Consider the following 6852-nt stretch of genomic DNA (forward strand, 5'->3'; position numbering starts at 1 on the left):
CTCCATATTCTGATTCAGATCAATCTATACACGAGGCCCAACCCGCTGACGACGCGCTTGTCGAGCAGTCCTTACACCACTCCTAGTTGCTCGATCCGTAGTCCATAACTCCACCATTAAATCGTAGTGTTTGATGCTATTTACTCTCCACTTTATTGCACTTGGCCTCGACTGAAACAACATACGTCAAACAGATAGTGGTTGAACTTATGTATTTGAAAAATCTATCGTGTCTGAATATTTAACAAATACCTGAATGAGGTCAGCCCACACTTCGTCCTCAGCTTCAAATCTCATAGTTACGGCGTTCCAACCAAATCCGCTTAATCCACCAAAGAGGTCATGAACCTCACGCCATCTGTCTTTCAATACCTTTTGACGATTTTTGACATTATTTTTACTACCATTAACATAACCACAGCTATGAAGTTATTGAACCATGTTATTATACGCTTGGGTGGTCCAGCTGTCATCAATCCTATTACCCAAACGACACTCCTCGATCATAGAATGCAAAAGCCTAGAATCCATGTCCTCAGTCCATTTAATGAACTCTCGTGTACCAGCAGATGACTCAATGGTTGTTCCCTTACCCCTGTCCATATTATTCCTATTTCATAAAGAAAATGGTAACAAGTGAAGTTCAGTTAATCATAAAACCAAGTACATGTCATATTCAAAGAACAGAGTCATAAAAAAATATCAATTACAATAACTATGAATTTTGATAATCTCGCCACATTTCATCAGCAATGGCATCATTAATAGTACTACCAACCCTATAATCATCTTCTCGAACTTGAGAAGATGACATATTATGCTCTTCCCTTTCATTTAACTCATTATCAACCTCATTAAGCAATGGGTCATCGTTATCAACTCCACGGATAAAGTTGTGTAGGATACAACAAGCTAAAATAATGTCTGTCATTGTCTCAAATCCATAATGTGGTTCAGTGCCACTTGCAATGATAAGAAACCTTTTCTTTAACACACTGAATGTTCTTTCAATAACATTTCTCAATGATGAATGTCTATGGTTAAAGAGCTCGTGTGCATTTTGTGGTCCTTTACGTGTGAATTCTTTAAGATGATATTTGACGCCTCTGTATGGTGTCATAACCGTACTTTAAAGCATAAATCCAGCATCGCCAAGATAGTACTTTCCTACAATAATGCACAACATCAGCATTTACTAACTAATAAACAACCAATCATAACATCCCAATGGGATAAAATTACCTTGGGGGATGACCAACAGATCATCTCTATTAAGATCATTTTTTAAGATTCCAGAATCAGATGTTGTGCCTTCCCACCCAGCTAGAACGTATGTGAAGTTCATTTCAAAGTCACATGCGGCAAACACATTTTGAGTTGGCCAATCTTTTCTTCCACGAAATCTCGGAGCATCTGTTCTTGGTACCCTTACACGAACATGAGTACCATCTATGGCCCCTAAGCAATCCTAAACATCCAATTAAGAAGTCATCATACAACTGCATAACATAAACATCATTTCGTAAATTTACATCAAAACTGACAGATTCATATCATTACCTTAAAGTAAGGATAAAACCGATTATTGTTTAAGACATATGGATGAACCTCGTCTCCTGATGGCTGAGTTAAAAATTCTAATTCTAGAGATAAAATAGCATCCAACACATTGTGAAAGTGTTTGCTAACCGTCGCCCAGATCGATGGAAGAAAAATGCGACACTTTGATTCTTAACATTATGGCCAATTATATGAAGAAATTGCGCTACTTGTCCCTCCACTATCGAGCGAATGGCGTGTTTAACTAACCCAATTGTCCTTAGTCTCTCACAGAGACTAATAAATGCCTCTGGACCCATCTGAATAATGTCACGACATCGATTAGTATGCACCAAATACGACATTAACTGTTGCATGTGACGGTCTTTGTCGGGAAGGAAAGTGCTAACACTACTTACATCACTCGAGCACATATTCAATATATTCAAGGCATGACAAACAATGCATAACATTGTTAGTGCAGCCAGTGACGTCGTTATTTGTAATTATTGATGTAGCATTGCGACTATATTAAAGTCTACACCAACCACATCATCATCTATATCTTCACGGTCCAAGTACGAAAAATCTAATTCTTCTTCCATCTATTTTTACTTAAACAAATAATCATACTATAATTAAAATCATGCATTCATATATTCATCAAACATATCTTATTCATATTATCATATATTCATATATAAACAAATTTAACTAATACATTCATATATTACTAAAATTAAAGGACATATATTTAACTAACACATTAAAAACGTATTCTTATATTAATTAAAAATAAACAAACAATCACACTTACCTGTTGAAGATCTGTGTATGTAGATTTCCAAGTATGAATTAGCCAAAACAGTCAAACCCCAACCACAAATGTACTCAAAGATTCACTGATTCTTGACTTGCCAAGTTCGATGGAAAGTTTCTTATGTTTTTCAACTATGTCACACGAAACCTGTGAATATGATAATATTAGATCATGGTTCAAAAGCAATGTCAAAAATTTTTTTAATTCATAATCTACCTTGAACGAAGTAGATCCAATTCGTGAACCAGGTGTAGAGAAATGAATACAGAGAAATGAGTCAAAATCTTCAATGTTCAATGAATACAGAGAAATGAGTCAAAATCTTCAATGTTCAATGAATACAGAGAAATGAGTCAAAATCTTCAATGTTCAACTAAGAAACTAAATTATCTTGGCTGCTCGAACAACATTCACAGATAAGCTTCTTCAACCAAAGAAATAACTCGTGCTTGGTGGACAAAAACATGCACAGAGAACCTTCTTCACCAAAAGCAACAACTCCAGTCCAGCACCTTCAAAATAGTAAAAGAAAGCATGATCAACTTCTTCCCTACACACAACACACACCCTGCATTCATGAACTTACACGACAGAAGAGCTTGCAATTGAATGTTCAAGCTTGTCCTTCACCACTCTAACAAGACCTGCATCACAAACCATCACAAACAAATCGTTAGTCCTATCATATTTGACCCAAAAACACCAGATCTGCGTTCTTCTCAGCATCCTCATGTGTGCCCATCCTCCTCCTTCATCCACTGCTTGACCTGTCAAAGCAGCCTCAGTGCATCCTTCACCAATCACAAACTGTCGTCGCTGGTTGAAGGACTATCAAATGTTGCCTCCATCCTCCATCATCACGGACAGCTTCGTCCACTGGTTAAACCTCCATCAGATGCGCGCTGCGACCTTCTCCACGCCAAACTCTGCCAACGACGAACCAAATCGGAGGACTTGCAGGGAATGACGACGGGCTCTGTAATCGGATCCAAGCCGGAAAGTGCAAACCATGTCGTATCCGAATACGCATGACTGTAACCGGATACGATTTAACATCAATTTCTTCATTGACCATGTAATCGGATACGCCATCTCTAATCCGAATACGTTGAAACCGTTCTTGTTCTCCACCTTCACGCACACTTATCTTCTTCATCAACGACTGTGTTCTTCATCTCCTCCACCGATCCAGCTAATGTCTTCATCTACCTCCATCACTTGCAACATAAAAACGATAGACAGAAGCTCTAAACAACTACAATCAAAGCTCACCTTAGCTTTCTCTCTTCTAGCAGCACTGAAACACACTTGCACTTGCAGCTCCTGAACTTGCACAACCCAATGCTATTCTCGCTTCTTCAATTAACACAACCACACAATGCTCTTGTAGGTTCTGCAATTAACACAACAACAACCACACCTACCACTATTTAATCCTTCTTTGACACGGTCAAAAGCTATTGCAAAGTGTGTACTGTGACTAATGCATGCGCGAATCTTCACTGTTGAACGTTTGAAGCAAAGACTCAGGAATCTCTTCTGCAAATTACAGCTTTGAGTTACTCGCGTGAGTGCACAGTAGCTTGTAGCTTCCAATATTATATAAAACATTAGCTTCCAATATTATATAAAACATGCAACAGTGGAGTTGGAAATTTTTTAAATGTGGGGGGCACATGAGTAATTATGGTACGGATCCCTCCAAATCTTCTCAACAATGCTGGTGACCAAAAAGATGCACATCCCGCAATTCAATCTCGTTTCTTGCTCGCAAATTCCATCAAGTGAACACGACTTTCATTGCTTTCCATCGCTCGCTGATACTCGTAAACAGTAAATTACGTCCAAGTGAAGACAACATTAATTATCACATGAACAAAAATTAGTTTCCAGATCAAATACTCCAGGAAAGAGGTAAAACATCAACTACTTATTTAAATATTTAGAAACCAGTGAAGCACCTGTGATGAGACACATGCCGTGAGGCGACTCAAACCTGTATCATCCATAGCTGGAATGCCAACAGTTTCAATCAATCTATTGTCCTCCAACCACATGATAGACGAGAGGACTCGAGGAGAAGTCCTATTGGAGCTACGCAAGCGCGAATCTGACCACCTCAAAGCTTCTTTGATGATGAACGTAAGGGAATGATGAAAATGATGAAGAGAACTCAGTTTTAAACGGTAGAAAGGAATTATAAACAGTCGAAAGAGGTTTAAAACGGTGCAAAACCCTAAAAGAACCAAGGAACCCTAGAATGAACCGATTGATCGGTGGAAAAGGGGTTTTAAACGGTGGAAAAGGATTATAATCGGTAGAATGTGATTATAATCGATGGAAGATGGAGATTGAAGGTGAAATAGTGTTTAAATGAAGTTTCAATCGGCCAAAGACGAGGAAATGAGAAAATGCGGGAGAAACCTGTGATGGGGACAGATGAGCTCTCGTGAAATCTTGAGGAAGACGACATGCACAATGAGAAATGCTCTCTGGCTCTCTAATGTTCGAGAGAAAAAAATAAGGAAATGAAGATGTGAATGGTGCTTCGTGAGGGAGTAAATGTTAGATACAAGATGTGAAGAAGAACTTCAAACGCCAAAGATCGGCTTCACCAAACCACGTCGACGAACGAACGAGAACAATGGAATGAATTTCTGCACAGAAGAGAAAGTATCGCGAGAAGAAGAAATTGAATATGTAAAATAATTTAATATTTAACCGGTATAAATCAATAATTTATACCTATTCTAGGGTTAACAGGTGTAAAAAAAAATTTTCTATACCTATTTGGATTGCAACCGGTATAAAGTATTTGTATTTAATTACAATATTGTCATCACACTATTTTTTATACCTGCTTTTTGTTATAAGCGGTGTAAAAAAGTTTATCATATTTACAAACTTGCCACCACACCACTTTTTATACTTGATAAATTTTAATAGGTATAAAAAATTGCTATAAAAAGTATATTTTCCACTAGTGTCCCCTTGATGTTTCTAATATCATTTGTCTTCTTAGGGGTTTTGTCAGAGGATCTACTAGATTCCATTCTGACTTCACATAATCAATGGAAATAGTTTCACTCTTTAGCAGCTGCTTCACCAAATTGTGTCTCAATTGTATGTGTCTATTCTTTCCATTGTAATTCTTGTTTTTAGCTATAGCTATTGCCGATTGGCAATCACAATGTATTGATACCGATGGGGTTGATTTCAATCCAAGTGGAATGTTCACTAAGAAGTTTTTCAACCACTCAGCCTCATTACCAGCCATCTCAAGAGCAACAAGCTCAAATTCTATTGTTGATCTAGCAATAATTGTTTGCATGGTTGATCTTCATGTAATCGCACCACCCCCAAGTGTGAATACATAACTACTAGTGGATTTTATCTCATCTGAATCAGAGATCCAATCAGCATCACTGTACCCTTCTAGTAGAGCGGAAAATCCACTGTATTCAATGGCATAATCCATTGAACCTCTTAAGTATCTCATAAACCTTGCAAGTGCATTCCAATGTTCCTGATTTGGACATTGAACATATCTAATCAGTCTACCTACTACATAAGCAATATCAAGTCTACAAAAGCTCATCAAGTGTAGTAAGCTCTCAGTTATCTAGGCATACTGAGGCTAAGATATAGATTTTCCTTTATTTTTCATTAATTTAGAATTAGCATCATAGGGATACTCACTGGTTTTAGGAAATAAAACCCAAACTTCTTAAGAAGTTTCTCAACATATTGTTCTTGGGATAGTAATATACTATCTCCCTTCCTTATGATTCTAATACCTAAAATCACATTAATTCACAACTCACATGTACACATTCCAAGATTTATATTTGGACAACTAGGTAAATTCACACACATACACACACATACACACACACACACACACACACACATATATATATATATATATATATATATATATATATATATATATATATATATATATATATATATATATATATATATATATATGCACTTCAATACAAGGATGTATACTAACATTCACAACCCAACAAATATTCCATGAAAACACTCAAATCAAACTGGACTACATTTAGTCATTCAAATAACATTATACACATTACCGAAAAATATACCTTAACCATAACCCATACAACTATAACAACCAAGTAGTTCATATAATTACGTTCAACAATTTTTACCACATACTAATCAGAAGCCATAATCATTTAAAACTAATCGAAATCAATATTAGAATTATATATTCAAATAACCAATTCTGCGGTACTTGGTATGGTTAACCAATTAGTAATAATATGTCCAAAAATCCATTTTAACATCAAGCAATCACCCCTGTTACCCATTAATAAAATCTGATTAAACTCTAACAATTTTAAAGAAGAAATAGGAAATCAATGCTCAAGCTTATTCAACACATTACTGGTCACTATAAACAACCCCTTATTTAAGTCATAAAATTTTATTCAACTTAAAATCCACTCCCAAAATAATCC

This window comes from Vigna angularis, chromosome 3, assembly GCF_016808095.1.
Source record: "Vigna angularis cultivar LongXiaoDou No.4 chromosome 3, ASM1680809v1, whole genome shotgun sequence".
NCBI lineage: Eukaryota > Viridiplantae > Streptophyta > Magnoliopsida > Fabales > Fabaceae > Vigna > Vigna angularis.